Source organism: Bufo bufo, chromosome 6 (genome assembly GCF_905171765.1).
Source record: "Bufo bufo chromosome 6, aBufBuf1.1, whole genome shotgun sequence".
NCBI classification, from domain to species: domain Eukaryota; kingdom Metazoa; phylum Chordata; class Amphibia; order Anura; family Bufonidae; genus Bufo; species Bufo bufo.
Window position 1 is genome coordinate 237,387,252 of NC_053394.1, and position 19,682 is coordinate 237,406,933.

A 19,682-nucleotide genomic window follows, 5' to 3' on the forward strand; every position below is an offset into this window, starting at 1 on the left:
GAACTGTTACCTGCTGTGGTTCTTGTTACTTCTGGTCTGGTCTGCTAGGTGGTCAGATTACCTTATTAACCTGCTATATTATCCTGTATGCTGTGGGTTTGGGGTCAGTCTGACTCCAGCTTTGCTGGATGCAGGAGAAATACACCTGACCTGGGGATCTGCCATTTGCCCTTTCTGTGTGGTCACCTAGTGAGACATCAAGGTAACTTTGTCTGGTTCTGTGTCTTGTGGTGCAGTTGTCTGTTCGCACATGGACTAATTCCACATGCGGAAAAGGCATCTGCTAGTTAGGTTCTGTGTCTTGTGCTGCAGCCGTCTGTTCGCCCATGGACTAATTCTGCATGGGCGAACAGACATCTGCTAGTCTGGTTCTGTGTCTTATGGTGCAGCTGTCTGTTTGCCCATGGACTAACTGCGCATGGGGAATAGGCATCTGCTAGTCCGAGTCTATGGCTTCGGTAAGAGGACATCTATTCCATGTGTGACGCTCTGCCTGTGACTGCCATGCATTTGTTCCACATGGGTTCCAAACATCTGCTTGTGTTCTGGTTCCCGTTTCTCTTGTCTGAACTGTGTTCTCGCCAAATGCACCTGGACCATTCTGGAGGTGCAACTAGTGAGCCCTCGGCTAAGTTCATTAACACCATCAAGGGTTTCTGTGAACAACGAGGCTAACGGAGTCCTGCCCTCTGGGTTTGGCCGCAAGTCAAAACGGTGCACTTGGTCCAGTAGTATTACCTGCCACTGGTCCCTTAACTGCTGGTCCGGTTTCCTGTCATGTCTAGATCTCTGTGAATAAAGAACTCTTGTTGGTCTTTGCCTTGTCTGATTGCTTGCCTTGTGTTTGCCTGAAATGTTTTAGGGGTCGGTAGGACCCTCGGTAGAACATGACAGGAACACGTTTGTTTTCAGTAGTGTCTCAGGGTCATTGTGTACATCAAACACATATATTTCTCTAAGATATATATACAGTACAGACCAAAAGTTTGGACACACCTTCTCATTCAAAGAGTTTTCTTTATTTTCATGACTATGAAAATTGTAGATTCACACTGAAGGCATCAAAACTATGAATTAACACATGTGAAATCATATAGATAACAAACAAGTTTGAAACAACTGAAAATATGTCATATTCTAGGTTCTTCAAAGTAGCCACCTTTTGCTTTGATTACTGCTTTGCACACTCTTGGCATTCTCTTGATGAGCTTCAAGAGGTAGTCCCCTGAAATGGTTTTCACTTCACAGGTGTGCCCTGTCAGGTTTAATAAGTGGGATTTCTTGCCTTATAAATGGGGTTGGGACCATCAGTTGCGTTGAGGAGAAGTCAGGTGGATACACAGCTGATAGTCCTACTGAATAGACTGTTAGAATTTGTATTATGGCAAGAAAAAAGCAGCTAAGTAAAGAAAAACGAGTGGCCATCATTACTTTAAGAAATGAAGGTCAGTCAGTCAGCCGAAAAATTGGGAAAACTTTGAAAGTAAGGGCTATTTGACCATGAAGGAGAGTGATGGGGTGCTGCGCCAGATGACCTGGCCTCCACAGTCACCGGACCTGAACCCAATCGAGATGGTTTGGGGTGAGCTGGACCGCAGAGTGAAGGCAAAAGGTCCAACAAGTGCTAAGCATCTCTGGGAACTCCTTCAAGACTGTTGGAAGACCATTTCAGGGGACTACCTCTTGAAGCTCATCAAGAGAATGCCAAGAGTGTGCAAAGCAGTAATCAAAGCAAAAGGTGGCTACTTTGAAGAACCTAGAATATTACATATTTTCAGTTGTTTCACACTTGTTTGTTATGTATATAATTCCACATGTGTTAATTCATAGTTTTGATGCCTTCATAGTCATGAAAATAAAGAAAACTCTTTGAATGAGAAGGTGTGTCCAAACTTTTGGTCTGTACTGTATATAGCGTCTTACCTCATATTATATATATATATGTAGTTAAGGCTGCCGTGCAGCCTGTATTTGTGGGAGGGGCATAGGCCCCGCCCCCTTTTGCTATAAGACCCGTGGAGTGCAAGGGACGGGACGTGCAGCCAGTTACCTGGTACTTCCGGTTCGCGTCTGGTTCCTGCACGTCCCGCTCGTTTTTCGTCACGGTGGGTGAGTATCTGTTGGCGTTCGGCTCGTCTCTGGTGTCCTTCAGGTAAGCAGGGGGAATCCGATGCCGGCACGGCGGGTCCGGTCCTCACCCCGGCGGGGGGGCAGCGCGCGGCTGGTCACGATGTTTCCACGGTACTGGGGCGCTGCAAACACGTGGCGGGGTATACCGTCTTCCATGAGGCAGGCCGGGCGATGCAGGTTCATGCGGGCGGGCGTTCCGGGAGCGGCCGCGTGTGCCGGTTGCTAGGCGCGCTGCGGCTCCGCCCCTAGTAACGCTCGCTCCATGTTCCAACTAGTGTCAACCAAGAAATTGCTAACATTCACTTTCTATACTGAATGATCTGCGATTTTCGCATTTTATGACAGCAATATTACACTTTGTACCTATTCTGCTACAATATACGTTATTATAATAGTTCAGAATGATGTTAGGATTCCAAACTGAAGAACATGACACTGACACATGCAGCATTGTACAGTTTATATTATTTGATATGGAAGCTTTCTCCTGGAAGAAGGAGTTTTCAAGATGTCATACAGAGGAATAGGCTGGCCACTCTTAAATGCTGCAGTTAGATTAATCTGTTAATAGAAAGAGGGAAATATACATATATGTGTATATTATGTCCGTCAGTGGGATAGAGCGGCTGCAGCACCAACTGTCCACATACATATGCATATAAATGTCCGTCCATCTAGTGTTACCACCTGTGATTCTCCAGGGGGATAGAGCGGCTGCAGCACAGACTGTCCATATATATATATATATATAGTGTCCGTTCATCTAGTATTACCACCTATGCGCTTCACCATCAATCTAGTACTTATGAGTTATGTCACAAGTGAGGGTGTCAAGTACCGGCTGGTATTTACATATAGGTCGTTTCATAGTTCCTTGTTATGCGGGCCCACGGGTTCCATCAGGCACGTGGCGGATCACCTTTGGGTCTCATCGCCAAAGGCGCATGCACGTCAGCACGGGCGCTTGGGTAAGCACGTGGCTGGCTTCATGAGAACGGTTCCCATTCACCATTTGTTTTCTGTCCTTAAAGGGCCATATTGCATATCTTAAGGTTCTTGAGTCTGTTGCTTTCCTGCGCTAGAAGCGGCTTGTTGCCTCTGCATACGGGAACAGCAGTGCCGGTATTCTGTTTAAAAAAAAAAAAAAAAAAAAAAAAAAAAAAACTTATTGTTTTGTCTTGCGTCATCATGTTGCAGTTCTGCTTCTGGTCGGCTATCTGACGCTCCACTCCGGTTCAAGGATTCTTGACTTTCGGTAGGTGGTACGTCCTGTCTTCTATACGGGTATGGTATGTGTCACAGGGGTTTGGCCGCAGGCACCTTCACACGTTTCATCTGTAATGTCCGCCGCACCCATGTCAGGTTGTCTCTTTGTCTATTGTGGTACGTCTGCTTGAAACGTTCAGGCATTGTTGCGTCCGCCGCTCCGGTGGCATGTGGTCTGGCCTTTATTCCCAGGTTGTCATTTGTTTATTGTGGTGCGTCTGCTTGAAGCGTTCAGGCAAAGTCTCGTCCGCCACTTCGTGGCACGGGGTCCTGGATTTCAGGGTGTCTCGTCATCTCATGTGGTACGTCCGCTTGAAGCGTTCAAGCAGTATTATGTTGTTCACTCCTGGAACGTCCAGGTTGCCATGCTCATCTACTGTTGCACGTCTGCTTGAAACGTTCAGGCAAAGTATGTCTGCCACGCTGGTGGATTGTGGTCCTGCCTGGAACGTCCAGGTTGTCATATTTATCTCCGGTGTACGTCTGCTTGAAACGTTCGGGCAATTATGACGTCCGTCACCCCGGTGACACGTGGTCCTGCCTGGTACGTCCAGGTTGTCTTACTTGTTTTTGTTACATGTTTGTCTGAAGCGTTCAGGCGGTGTCGCGTCAGCCGCCCCGGCGGCATGGTGTCCTGTCTAAGTACGTCCTAGGGGTCTTTCTTTCACCATAGTTGGCACACCTCCGCCCATAGCAGCTGGCTTGACCCTGCAGCACGCACGGGGGGCACGTCATCCTGGTTAGTGGCTCTTCTGTCCTCATCATTGTTGCCTAAAAACATTTAGGCCATGTTGTCATCCACCCGTAGGGGCAGGTTGTACGGCCTGACGCAACCAGGTGGGTTATTCCCAGTGCATTTAGAGGTTCATTTTTTGTTCTTGTTTTTACGGCAGCACGTTGGGTTCTCGGTGCCTTCGGTTTCCCATAAACAAGGCCTCCACCTCGGTCAGTGGTTCGGGCCTCCGGTACGGTATCGTTATCATTGTCGTCAAATTTATTACCAGGTGAGTATCAAGTCAGGTCCGTCAGGCCGGCCATAATCTAGGGGCGGTCTTTCTGGTAGAGGCAAAAAGGGGGAGGGGCCATCGAATGTCCAAAACACGCCTGGTGTCGGCACTAGTAACAAAGGTTTTGTCCTCAGGTGATATCCAGGGCGTAGAGTGTTGCAGCGTGGTCAACATGTCCCAGGCCTCAGACATCGACGATGCCTCGTCCATCTCCGGGTCCGTGGTTTCCGGTCTGGCTGGTCATGGATCCCTGAGGAACTGGATAATTCCAAAATTGGTGGCCGAATTAAATAGAAGGGGCATCAGTCACCCGGCTTCGGCCAGGAAAGCCGAACTGTATAGGCTGCTGGTATCTAGCCCGGGCCCATCCGGCGAGCAACTGGCAGTACCTACTGTCCAGGCATCGCTGGCGCAGTTGAATGCCACTATGGGGAGTCTGGCTGCCTCAGTAGCAGACATCCAGCACAGGGTCATGGAACTGGAGTCCAGGGCTTCCACCTCGTCGCAGTCGGTGCCGCCCGTGACAGCGGTGTCAGGGCCAGTGGCGGTTTCCCCAGGTATGTCGGCTACTCCGCCGGCCATTGTCCCAGCTCAAAAGCAAAAGCCAGATATGCAATAACTTCAACTTCGGGCACTGCATGTTCAGCGGGTGCAGGGCACTTCACGTGTGCACGGTCTGCTTTCGGGCACATCCCAGGTCTACCTGTCCCAAAAAATCGGCCAAACAAGCATGACTGACCGACGTCAACGTGGATCTCCTGGAAACACTCCTGGAAAGTCATGGCGACCGACAGTTCGTACAGCATTTGATCACTGGCCTGTCATTAGGGTTCCACACAGGTTTGGTGGCCCTGCCACATTCGAATTGGGAGTGTGAGAACCTCCTCTCTGCAAGACAAGATCCTGAAGCGGTGCAAGCGGTATTATCCTCAGAATTAGAAAAAGGCTTCATCATCGGCCCTTTTGACTCAATTCCTTTTGAAGTATGGAGGGTCAACCCAATTGGTGTGGTGTCAAAGAGAGGTTCAAATAAAAAAAGGCTGATCTATGATCTCTCGGCTCCTCATTCCTCACATATTCCTAGTATCAACTCGCTCATACCGTCAGAAGAGTTCAGCATGAAGTACTCCTCTATCGATGAGGCCATTCAGTTCATTCTCAAGGCGGGCAGGGGGGCCTGGTTGTCAAAAACTGATATTGCCGATGCCTTTAAATTACTCCCGATTCTCCCGCAACTGTGGCAATATTATGGCATAAAATGGGCGGGAAGATACTACTTTGCCAATCGTCTTACGTTTGGCTCAAAAAGCAGCCCATGGCTGTTTGACCGGCTGGCCCAGGCCCTGCATTGGGTTCTGGTCGAACATGCTATGTGTATCCACTACCTGGATGATTTCCTGCTGGTAGAGCACCCCGCCAGTCAGCCCTCCGGTTTATCCTCTCTGCTGGAGTTGTTCTCGGCGCTCCAGGTTCCTGTCGCCACGGGGAAGACGGTCGGTCCTTCCTCAACTATCACCTTCCTAGGGGTCATTCTGGATTCTGTGAAGTTGGAAGCAAGGCTCCCGGAGGAGAAGTTGCAGCAGATCCGGTTAGCCATCCAGGAGGCTGCCAAATCCTGCTTCCTGACCAAAACAAGTCTCCAATCCTTACTGGGCCGGCTGAATTTCGCCATGAGGGTCATGCCACAGGGGCGCACCTTCGTGTCTCGGCTCTTGCTGCTCCTGCCATCAGCCCCGGAACAAGACAGTATCATTCGTCTAGACCAACAGGCCATGGCGGACCTGTCCATGTGGAGCATGTTCATGTCCTCTTGGAATGGCGTCAGGTTGTTTATTCCCCCCCGGGGCTCATCCTCTCCCACGGTGTATTCCGACGCAGCCGCATCCAAGGGCTTTGCAGCCATTTTTTGCAACCACTGGCTGGCCGGTGCCTGGCCGTCTCAGATTATGCTGGACGGGCAGGCCCTCAGGTCTTCTCCCTTCTTGGAGTTGTATCCAGTGGTGGCAGCGGCCCATGTATGGGGCCACGTTTGGTCTAACTCAAGGGTATCATTCATCACTGATAGTCAGGACGTGGTCGACATCATCCGCAATGGCAGAGCCAGATCCCCAAAAATCATGGTTCTTATGCGTAGGCTGGTATGGTTATCCATGGTACACAATTTCTGCTTTGAGTGCTCCCACATACAGGGATCCAAGAATACGGCGGCTGATGCGCTATCCAGGTTTAACATCGATGTCTTCTTTCAGAACATGCCGCTCGCGGACGCAACGGGGGCAGACGTTCCAGCGTACAGCGACCTGGTGTGGGTCTGACATCTTTAATCTCCAAGGCAAAGGACCTGTTGCACCAGAGCCTGTCTGAGAATACAGTCAGGAACTATCAGACGGGCTGGAATCTGTTTAAAAAATTCGCCGAGAGTCATCAACAGGGCGACGTGGATGACGTGTCGTTCATCATGGCCTTCATCGCACATTGTCATGCCAACCTCGGGCTCGCTCACAATACCATCCGCCTGTATTTAGCAGGGGTGCAACATCAGTTCACGTTGGACAATCCGGCCCGAATCTCTTTTCTATCTTCACAGGCGATCAAGGCCACACTCCGGGGCATTGAAAAAGCCAGTGTAAGCAGGCCGGTGGTCTGGCAACCCATGACCGGCTCCTTATTTAGGCTGTTGTCCTTGGCTCTGGATGGTGATCCTTTTGGGCCCTTCGTTAGCACAATCATTAAGGCCGCCCTTTACCTGGGGTTTTACGGGTTCCTTCGTCCAGGGGAGTTCACTGCCTCCGTCCGCGGCGGTCGTCATCTCCTGAAGCGGCACTTGACCTGGCATCACGACCAGTTTGTTCTGAGCATTCCATCTACCAAGACCGCTCAGACAGGACCTCCAACCTTGGTGTCCTTCTACCCCTCGCACAACGACTGGTGCCCGGTCGAGGTGCTGCAGCGGTTGGCGGTGGCTCTGCGGGCGGCGGCGGCTGATAGTCCCCTACTCCCCTTCAAAGGGGGGCCATTATCCACGCCCCAGTTCATGTCTCATGTACGGTCATTAGTGGCGGGGTTAGGTCAAGACCCAAAGAGCATCTCGGGACACTCTTTTCGTATTGGGGCAGCCTCTGCGGCTTCAAGGCACCAGATTCCTCCTCATGTCATCAGAAGCATGGGGCGCTGGAGGTCGTCATGTTTTGCTAGGTACATTCCTAACCCTCAATCAGAGATCCGGGAGGCTTTCTGTTCTCTTGCCATGTAACCCTGCAATAAAGAATCTGTCCGTATGCTTGTCTCCTTTTTGGCCCCTTTTAGGCCTATCCTCGTTACAGGCTTCCGGCATTTCCAAGCCAGAGGGTGGCGCTAGCTCCTACGTCCAGGGACCGGCGCCCTGACCACAAGTAGTTAAGGCTGCCGTGCAGCCTGTATTTGTGGGAGGGGCATAGGCCCCGCCCCCTTTTGCTATAAGACCCGTGGAGTGCAAGGGACGGGACGTGCAGCCAGTTACCCCCACCCTCCCTTCCCTTTTTCTTAGCTCTTCCTTAAGGGTAGGCCCCCTTTTAGGCCTATCCTCGTTACAGGCTTCCGGCATTTCCAAGCCAGAGGGTGGCGCTAGCTCCTACGTCCAGGGACCGGCGCCCTGACCACAAATATATATATATATATATATGCTCAAAAAAATAAAGGGAACACAAAAATAACACATCCTAGAATCTGAGTTAATTAAATATTCTTCTGAAATACTTATTTCTTTACATAGTTGAATGTGCTGACAACAAAATCACACAAAAATTAAAAAAATGGAAATCAAATTTTTTAACCCATGGAGGTCTGGATTTGGAGTCACACTCAAAATTAAAGTGGAAAAACACACTACAGGATGATCCAACTTTGATGTAATGTCCTTAAAACAAGTCAAAATGAGGCTCAGTAGTGTGTGTGGCCTCCACGTGCCTGTGTGACCTCCCTACAACGCCTGTGCATGCTCCTGATGAGGTGGCGGACGGTCTCCTGAGGGATCTCCTCCCAGACCTGGACTAAAGCATCTGCCAACTCCTGGACAGTCTGTGGTGCAACGTGACGTTGGTGGATAGAGCGAGACATGATGTCCCAGATGTGCTCAATTGGATTCAGGTCTGGGGAATGGGCGGGCCAGTCCGTAGTATCAATGCCTTCATCTTGCAGGAACTGCTGACACACTCCAGCCACATGAGGTCTAGCATTGTCTTGCATTATGAGGAACCCAGAGCCAACCGCACCAGCATATGGTCTCACAAGGGGTCTGAGGATCTCATCTCGGTACCTAATGGCAGTCAGGCTACCTCTGGCGAGCACATGGAGGGCTGTGCGGCCCTCCAAAGAAATGCCACCCCACACCATTACTGACCCAATGCCAAAACGATCATGCTGGAGGATGTTGCAGGCAGCAGAACGTTCTCCACGGCGTCTCCAGACTCTGTCACGTCTGTCACATGTGCTCAGTGTGAACCTGCTTTCCTCTGTGAAGAGCACAGAGGGTGTTCTCTGGCAAATGCCAAACGTCCTGCACGGTGTTGGGCTTTAAGCACAACCCCCACCTGTGGACGTCGGGCCCTCATATCACCCTCATGGAGTCTGTTTCTGACCGTTTGAGCAGACACATGCACATTTGTGGCCTGCTGGAGGTCATTTTGCAGGGCTCTAGCAGTGCTCCTCCTGTTCCTCCTTGCACAAAGGCGGAGGTAGCGGTCCTGCTGCTGGGTTGTTGCCCTCCTACGGCCTCCTCCACGTCTCCTGATGTACTGGCCTGTCTCCTGGTAGCGCCTCCATGCTCTGGACACTACTCTGACAGACACAGCAAACCTTCTTGCCACAGCTCGCATTGATGTGCCATCCTGGATAAGCTGCACTACCTGAGCCACTTGTGTTGGTTGTAGACTCCGTCTCATGCTACCACTAGAGTGAAAGCACCGCCAGCATTCAAAAGTGACCAAAACATCAGCCAGGAAGAATAGGAACTGAGAAGTGGTCTGTGATCACCACCTGCAGAACCACTCCTTTATTGGGGGTGTCTTGCTAATTGCCTATAATTTCCACCTGTTATCTATCCCATTTGCACAACAGCATGTGAAATTGATTGTCACTCAGTGTTGCTTCCTAAGTGGACAGTTTGATTTCACAGAAGTGTGATTGACTTGGAGTTACATTGTGTTGTTTAAGTGTTCCCTTTATTTTTTTGAGCAGTGTATATAATATGAGGTAAGACGCTCGACAATTATGCAAGTTTCTATATAAACTTGAAATGTCAGCAATTAATATAAAAGAAATGGGTGCTGTAACTTAAGTTGATTTTCCACATGCATTGTATGATATAACTATATGTAAACTGTTTATGGTAGGTGTCAAGACGTACAACCCTAGTACATGATACAGGTGTGACTGCAAGGGGTTCATTTACTCCACTGACTCAATCTTGAACACACCTTTCACTGAGGCTGCAATTTCAGCACAAATTGCACCCCAACAAAGTTCACGCACACCCAAGATCCACAATGCCATCACCTTCTGAATTCTGAGCCAGTAGGTTCTTCACAGCACACACGCTGCTGTCCAGCAGTCAGACGGCAAGACACACTTTACCAACATTAAAGCAAACACTTTACTACAAAGAGTTGACAGCTTACAAAAAGATTTTAAAAAAATAATAATAAAAGTAAATACAACAAGCAAAACATTGCAAAAAAGATAGGAGAAAATACCTGAAAAAAAAAATACAATTTACGTGTTATATATTTTTTCTATTTCCTTGGGGGTAGAAGGAAACTAGGGGCACAAACTGTGATCTCGGTTGACCCCCACATGTGTAACCTGATGTTTTATAATTTCAGCTCATGGCTCAAGTTTCAGTATTGCCCTTCTGGATCATTATTCAGATCCCTTGTTGGCGAGTGGACAGCAGGACTTTACAATGCCCTCTTTCTTGTGATCGGTGGTGGTCCCAGCAGTAGGACCCCAATCGATCTGATAATGTAAAACAACTGGAATAACCCTTTAATTCACCTCCCTGTAAAAGGTTATAGGGGTGTTTAGCTGGGGCAGACATGTTGATTTGTCCATTCATTTTAGCTTGTACAAGCCAGACCCAGGTGTCAAGTCTCACACGCCTTTCTACCAAGAATTCCAGCTTCCATTTCCCAACTTGCAATAAATATTTCCCTAGGAAGTTCAGGTAGGGGTTTTACAAAATCCCATTGATCACATATAATTAGGGATGAGCGAACCCGAACTGTATAGTTCGGGTTCGTACCGAATTTTGGGGTGTCTGTGACACGGACCCGAACATTTTCGTAAAAGTCCGGGTTCGGGTTCGGTGTTCGGCGCTTTCTTGGCGCTTTTTGAAAGGCTGCAAAGCAGCCAATCAACAAGCGTCATACTACTTGCCCCAAGAGGCCATCACAGCCATGCCTACTATTGGCATGGCTGTGATTGGCCAGTGCAGCATGTGACCCAGCCTCTATTTAATCTGGAGTCACGTAGCGCCGCACGTCATTTGCTCTGATCAGTGTAGGGATAGGATGCAGCTGCTGCTGTTAGGGCGAGATTAGGCAGGGATTTATTTACTGAAGTGATCGATATACAGCTGTGCATCATACAACCTCTGCTATTCAATTGCTCATTGTTTTAAGGCTGCCCAGAGCGTTTTTCAGTCACTTTTTTCTGGGGTGATCGGCGGCCATTTTGTGTCTTGTGGTGAACCAGCACAAGCTGCCACCAAGTCCATTTTTAACCATCAATAGTGTGTTGTTGTTTTTTTGCTATATTCTACATCAGGGGCTTGGCTGTGCTTGCTATTTTATTGAGGGGTAAAATACAATTGCCAAAATAGCAGTACCCTAAATCTGGCGTTTCAGCTGTGGCTAGCCAATTGTAATACTGTCTGCTGTCTGCCGAAGCACAGTTTTTGTTCTGGGTTGAATACAATTCCCAACTTAGCAATTCCCTAAATTAGTGGTTTCTTCTCTATCAGGCCAAGGTTAAATCTATCCATAAAAGGGTATATTAGATTGAAGGTGCGGATAGGGTCATCCTCAATAACTTCACACGCTACCGTGCATTTCCAAGTCTAATTCTGTCCGTAAAAGGGATACCTGTCATCCAGCGCCTAAAAACTAGGCCTACAATTTATATTCCGCTAAATCTGTCGTTACTGCTGTGCCTGTATTAGTGTAATACGGTACCTAAATAGATAGCCAGATAGTGTTAAAGATGGCCTGAATTTGAATTCAATACATTGGGCCAAATAATTTTTTTCTTATTGTGGTGAACAGTAACAATGAGGAAAACATCTAGTAAGGGAGGCGGACGCGGACATGGTCGTGGTGGTGTTAGTGGACCCTCTGGTGCTGGGAGAGGACGTGGCCGTTCTGCCAAAGCCACACGTCCTAGTGAACCAACTACCTCAGGTCCCAGTAGCAGCCAGAATTTACAGCGATATTTGGTGGGGCCCAATGCCGTTCTAAGGATGGTAAGGCCTGAGCAGGTACAGGCATTAGTCAATTGGGTGTCCGACAGTGGATCCAGCACATTCACATTATCTCCCACCCAGTCTTCTGCAGAAAGCGCACAGATGGCGCCTGAAAACCAAGCCCATCAGTCTGTCACATCACCCCCATGCATATCAGGGAAACTGTCTGAGCCTCAAGTTATGCAGCAGTTTCTTATGCTATTTGAAGACTCTGCTGACAGGGTTTCCCAAGGGCATCCACCTAGCCCTTAACCAGCGGTGGAAGACATAGAATGCACTGACGCACAACCACTTATGTTTCCTGATGATGAGGACATGGGAATACCACCTCAGCACGTCTCTGATGATGACGAAACACAGGTGCCAACTGCTGCATCTTTCTGCAGTGTGCAGACTGAACAGGAGGTCAGGGAGGAAGACTGGGTGAAAGACGATGCAGGGGACGATGAGGTCCTAGACCCCACATGGAATGAAGGTCGTGCCACTGACTTTTAGAATTCGGAGGAAGAGGCAGTGGTGAGACCGAGCCAACAGCGTAGCAAAAGAGAGAGCAGTGGGCAAAAGCAGAACACCCGCCGCCAAGAGAGTCCGTCTGCTACTGGCCACCGCCATCTGGGACCGAGCACCCCAAAGGCAGCTTCAAGGAGTTCCCTGTCGTGGCAGTTCTTCAAACAATGTGCTGACGACAAGACCCGAGTGGTTTGCACGCTGTGCCATCAGAGCCTGAAGCGAGGCATTAACGTTCTGAAAATTAGCACAACCTGCATGACCAGGCACCTACATGCAAAGCATGAACTGCAGTGGAGTAAACACCTTAAAAACAAGGAACTCACTCACTCCCCCTGCTACCTCTTCTGCTGCTGCCGCCTCGGCCTCCTCCTCCGCCTCTGGAGGAACGTTGCCACCTGCCGCCCAGCAAACAGAGGATGTACCACCAACACCACCACCTCCGTCACCAAGCATCTCAACCATGTCACACGGCAGCGTTCAGCTCTCCATCTCACAAACATTTGAAAGAGAAAGCGTAAATTCCCACCTAGCCACCCTCGATCCCTGGCCCTGAATGCCAGCATTTCTAAACTACTGGCCTATGAAATGCTGTCATTCAGGCTGGTGGACACAGACAGCTTCAAACAGCTCATGTCGCTTGCTGTCCCACAGTATGTTGTTCCCAGCCGCCACTACTTCTCCAAGAGAGCCGTGCCTTCCCTGCACAACCAAGTATCCGATAAAATCAAGTGTGCACTGCGCAACGCCATCTATGGCAAGGTCCACCTAACCACAGATACATGGACCAGTAAGCACGGCCAGGGACGCTATATCTCCCTAACTGCACACTGGGTAAATGTAGTGGCGGCTGGGCCCCAGGCGAAGAGCTGTTTGGAGCACGTCCTTCTGCCGCCAAGGATCGCAGGGCAACATTCTTTGCCTCCTGTTGCCTCCTCCTCCTACTCGGCTTCCTCCTCCTCTTCTTCCACCTGCTCATCCAGTCAGCCACACACCTTCACCACCAACTTCAGCACAGCCCGGGGTAAACGTCAGCAGGCCATTCTGAAACTCATATGTTTGGGGGACAGGCCCCACACCGCACAGGAGTTGTGGTGGGGTATAGAACAACAGACCGAAAAGTGGTTGCTGCCGGTGAGCCTCAAGCCCGGCCTGGTGGTGTGCGATAATGGGCGAAATCTCGTCGCAGCTCTGGGACTAGCCGGTTTGACGCACATCCCTTGCCTGGCGCATGTGCTGAATTTGGTGGTGCAGAAGTTCATTCACAACTACCCCGACAAGTCAGAGCTGCTGCATAAAGTGCGGGCCGTCTGTGCGCGCTTCCGGCGTTCACATCCTGCCGCTGCTCGCCTGCCTGCGCTACAGCGTAACTTCGGCTGTCCCGCTCACCGCCTCATATGCGACGTGCCCACCAGGTGGAACTCCACCTTGCACATGCTGGACAGACTGTGCGAGCAGCAGCAGGCCATAGTGGAGTTTCATCTGCAGCACGCACGGGTCAGTCGCACTGCGGAACAGCACCACTTCACCACCAATGACTGGGCCTCCATGCGAGACCTGTGTGCCCTGTTGCGCTGTTTCGAGTACTCCACCAACATGGCCAGTGGCGATGACGCCGTTATCAGAGTTACAATACCACTTCTATGTCTCCTTGAGAAAACACTTAGGGTGATGATGGAAGAGGAGGCGGCCCAGTAGGAGGAGGAGGAAGAGGGGTCATTTTTAGCACTTTCAGGCCAGTCTCTTAGAAGTGACTCAGAGGGAGGTTTTTTGCAACAGCAGAGGCCAGGTACAAATGTGGCCAGACAGGGCCCACTACTGGAGGACGAGGAGGACGAGGATGAGGAGGAGGTGGAGGAGGATGAGGATGAAGCATGTTCACAGCGGGGTGGCACCCAACTTAGCTCGGGCCCATCACTGGTGCGTGGCTGGGGGGAAACGCAGGACGATGACGATACGCCTCCCACAGAGGACAGCTTGTCCTTACCTCTGGGCAGCCTGGCACACATAAGCGACTACATGCTGCAGTGCCTGCGCAACGACATCAGAGTTGCCCACATTTTAACGTGTACGGACTACTGGGTTACCACCCTGCTGGATCCCCGGTACAAAGACAATGTGCCCACCTTACTTCCTGCACTGGAGCGTGATAGAAAGATGCGCGAGTACAAGCGCACGTTGGTAGACGTGCTACTGAGAGCATTCCCAAATGTCACAGGGGAACAAGTGGAAGCCCAAGGCGAAGGCAGAGGAGGAGCAAGAGGTCGCCAACGCAGCTGTGTCACGGCCAGCTCCTCTGAGGGCAGGGTTAGCAGGGCAGAGATGTGGAAAAGTTTTGTCACCACGCCACAGCTAACTGCACCACCACCTGATACGGAACGTGTTAGCAGGAGGCAACATTTCAGTAACATGGTGGAACAGTACGTGTGCACACCCCTCCACGTACTGACTGATGGTTCGGCCCCATTCAACTTCTGGGTCTCCAAATTGTCCACGTGGCCAGAGCTAGCCTTTTATGCCTTAGAGGTGCTGACCTGTCCGGCGGCCAGCGTTTTGTCTGAACGTGTATTCAGCATGGCAGGGGGCGTCATTACAGACAAACGCAGCCGCCTGTCCACAGCCAATGTGGACAAGCTGACGTTCGTAAAAATGAACCAAGCATGGATCCCACAGGACCTGTCCATCCCTTGTGCAGATTAGACATTTATAACTACCTCCTCTTAACCATATATTATTGTACTCCAGGGCACTTCCTCATTCAATCCTTTTTTTATTTTCATTTTACCATTATATTGCGGGGCAACCCAAAGTTGAATGAACCTCTCCTCTGTCTGGGTGCTGGGGCCTAAAAATATCTGACAGTGGCCTGTTCCAGTGGTGGGTGACATGAAGCCTGATTCTCTGCTATGACATGAAGCCTGAATCTCTGCTATGGGACCTCTCTCCTCTGTCTGGGTGCCGGGGTCTAAATATCTGACAATGGGCTGTTCCAGTGGTGGGTGACGTGAAGCCTGATTCTCTGCTATGACATGAAGCCTGATTCTCTGCTATGACTTGAAGCCTGATTCTCTGCTATGACATGAAGCCTGATTCTCTGCTATGACATGAAGCCTGATTCTCTGCTATGGGACCTCTCTCCTCTGTCTGGGTGCCGGGGCCTAAATATCTGACAATGGCCTGTTCCAGTGGTGGGTGACGTGAAGCCTGGTTCTCTGCTATGACATGAAGCCTGATTCTCTGCTATGACTTGAAGCCTGATTCTCTGCTATGACATGAAGCCTGATTCTCTGCTATGGGACCTCTCTCCTCTGTCTGGGTGCCGGGGCCTAAAAATATCTGACAGTGGCCTGTTCCAGTGGTGGGTGACGTGAAGCCTGATTCTCTGCTATGACATGAAGCCTGATTCTCTGCTATGACTTGAAGCCTGATTCTCTGCTATGACATGAAGCCTGAATCTCTGCTATGGGACCTCTCTCCTCTGTCTGGGTGCCGTGGCCTAAAAATATCTGACAGTGGCCTGTTCCAGTGTTGGGTGACATGAAGCCTGATTCTCTGCTATGACATGAAGCCTGATTCTCTGCTATGGGATCTCTCTCCTCTGTCTGGGTGCCGGGGCCTAAATATCTGACAATGGCCTGTTCCAGTTGTGGGTGACGTGAAGCCTGGTTCTCTGCTATGACATGAAGCCTGATTCTCTGCTATGACTTGAAGCCTGATTCTCTGCTATGACATGAAGCCTGATTCTCTGCTATGACATGAAGCCTGATTCTCTGCTATGGGACCTCTCTCCTCTGTCTGGGTGCCGGGGCCTAAAAATATCTGACAGTGGCCTGTTCCAGTGGTGGGTGACGTGAAGCCTGATTCTCTGCTATGACATGAAGCCTGATTCTCTGCTATGACTTGAAGCCTGAATCTCTGCTATGGGACCTCTCTCCTCTGTCTGGGTGCCGTGGCCTAAAAATATCTGACAGTGGCCTGTTCCAGTGTTGGGTGACATGAAGCATGATTCTCTGCTATGACATGAAGCATGATTCTCTGCTATGGGACCTCTCTCCTCTGTCTGGGTGTCGGGGCCTAAAAATATCTGACAATGGCCTGTTCCAGTGTTGGGTGACATGAAGCCTGATTCTCTGCTATGGAAACTCTCTCCTCTGTCTGGGTGCCAGGCCTAAAAATATTTGACAATGGCCTGTTCCAGTGTTGGGTGACATGAAGCCTGATTCTCTGCTATGACATGAAGCCTGATTCTCTGCTATGGGACCTCTCTCCTCTGTCTGGGTGCCAGGCCTAAAAATATCTGACAATGGCCTGTTCCAGTGTTGGGTGACATGAAGCCTGATTCTCTGCTATGACATGAAGCCTGATTCTCTGCTATGACTTGAAGCCGGATTCTCTGCTATGACATAAAGCCTGATTCTCTGATATGGGACCTCTCTCCTCTGTCTGGGTGCCGGGGCCTAAATATCTGACAATGGCCTGTTCCAGTGGTGGGTGACGTGAAGCCTGGTTCTCTGCTATGACATGAAGCCTGATTCTCTGCTATGACTTGAAGCCTGATTCTCTGCTATGACATGAAGCCTGATTCTCTGCTATGGGACCTCTTTCCTCTGTCTGGGTGCCGGGGCCTAAAAATATCTGACAGTGGCCTGTTCCAGTGGTGGGTGACGTGAACCCTGATTCTCTGCTATGCCATGAAGCCTGATTCTCTGCTATGGGACCTCTCTCCTCTGTCTGGGTGCCGGGGCCTAAATATCTGACAATGGCCTGTTCCAGTGGTGGGTGACGTGAAGCCTGATTCTCTGCTATGACATGAAGCCTGATTCTCTGCTATGACATGAAGCCTGATTCTCTGCTATGACTTGAAGCCTGATTCTCTGCTATGACATAAAGCCTGATTCTCTGCTATGGGACCTCTCTCCTCTGTCTGGGTGCCGGGGCCTAAATATCTGACAATGGCCTGTTCCAGTGGTGGGTGACGTGAAGCCTGGTTCTCTGCTATGACATGAAGCCTGATTCTCTGCTATGACTTGAAGCCTGATTCTCTGCTATGACATAAAGCCTGATTCTCTGCTATGGGACCTCTCTCCTCTGTCTGGGTGCCGGGGCCTAAAAATATCTGACAGTGGCCTGTTCCAGTGGTGGGTGACGTGAAGCCTGATTCTCTGCTATGCCATGAAGCCTGATTCTCTGCTATGGGACCTCTCTCCTCTGTCTGGGTGCCGGGGCCTAAATATCTGACAATGGCCTGTTCCAGTGGTGCGTGATGTGAAGCCTGATTCTCTGCTATGACATGAAGCCTGATTCTCTGCTATGACTTGAAGCCTGATTCTCTGCTATGACTTGAAGCCTGATTCTCTGCTATGACATGAAGCCTGATTCTGTGCTATGGGACCTCTCTCCTCTGTCTGGGTGCCAGGGCCTAAAAATATCTGACAGTGGCCTGTTCCAGTGGTGGGTGACGTGAAGCCTGATTCTCTGCTATGACATGAAGCCTGATTCTCTGCTATGACTTGAAGCCTGATTCTCTGCTATGACTTGAAGCCTGATTCTCTGCTATGACATGAAGCCTGATTCTCTGCTATGGGACCTCTCTCCTCTGTCTGGGTGCCGGGGCCTAAATATCTGACAATGGCCTGTTCCAGTGGTGGGTGACGTGAAGCCTGATTCTCTGCTATGACATGAAGCCTGATTCTCTGCCATGAGAACTCTCTCCAATTCATATTAGTTAATTTTATTTGATTCATTTCCCTATCCACATTTGTTTGCAGTGGATTTACCTACATTGTGCTGCCTTTTGCAGCCCTCTAGCCCTTTCCTGGGCTATTTTACAGCCTATTTAGTGCCGAAAAGTTCGGGTTCCCATTGACTTCATTGGGGTTCGGGGCGAAGTTCGGGTCGCTTTCGGATCCCGAACCCGAACATTTCTGGGAAGTTCGGCCTAACTTCTCGAACCCGAACATCCAGGTGTTTGCTCAACTTTACATATAATGAATAAACAAAAAGAACCAACCATAACAAGCACACATAATAAATAAATCAACAGTATTAAATTGAGCTGAGTGAATTTCATGTTATGTTCGTTTGGTTTTAAAAGCAGAATTGCATTATGGATTCCATTACCACGGACCATAACGCAATTCTATGACGGAATGCATAACGGAATGCCTTTAGAGGCATTCTGTTATTCATTCTGTCTTAATAGAAGTCTGTTGGCCTGCATAACAGATCCATCCCATTTCCATTATGTAGGAGAGGACTCTCCTCATAACGGAAATGGGACGGATCCGTTTTGCAGCCCATAGACTTCTATTATGATGGAATGAATAACAGAATCTGCAAATGGACAGCCTGTCAGCTATTTTTCTTTTGTAAAAACCTCAAGTTTCTACATTTCATAGACTTGCCAGTACCCCAATAGCATACAGTCTGCTGTACAAAATGCCTCATTTTTTTTCTAAATTCCTCAATTTAATGTTTTCAATTGGGCATTTTCCCAGCATTTCAGTGCAAGTGAAAGTGATGATGCCGCTGTTACTATGGGTAACAGTGAGTGACTCAAAACATGCCAGACCAAATAATGCTAGAAAACAAAAGCATTGGCATATGCAAGATCTGCAGAATTTAAATGAGCCACGGTTAATCAACCATAGGCGCCACGGCTCTATTATGGTACATGAGGCGGCATCACCAGTTCATATGGAAAAATTGAACTGGCCACCAGAGAGAAAGAAAACCTCGAGAAAAATGTCCTCCCTCCTCTGGTCACCTTTGCAACAGCCAGGCTGCAACCACATACAATACAGTTTCAACAGTGTCCTTGTCCCTTCTCCTGCCCAGACTGCTTCTCCTACTCTGTTCCATTGTCAGCCATCAATGACAGAATGTTTGACTTAGGCCTCATGCACGCGAACGTATTTTGTTTCCGTGTCCGTTCCGTTTTTTTTGCAGATAGAATGCAGAACCATGTCTTTTCCGTAGCCCTGCAAAAAAAATATAACATGTCCTATTCTTGTCCGTTTTAGGCATTGTTACAATGGATCCGCAAAAAAAAACAGATGGCATACGAATGATATCCATTTTTTCCGCAAAACACATACGGTCATGTGTATGTAGCCTTAGGCCTCATGCACACGACCGTTGTTTTAGTCCACATCCGAGCCGCAGTTTTTGCTGCTTGGATGAGGACCCATTCACTTCAATGGGGCCGCAAAAGATGCGGACAGCACTCCCTGTGCTGCCCACATCATTGCTCCGTTCCGTGGTATGCAAAAAAAATA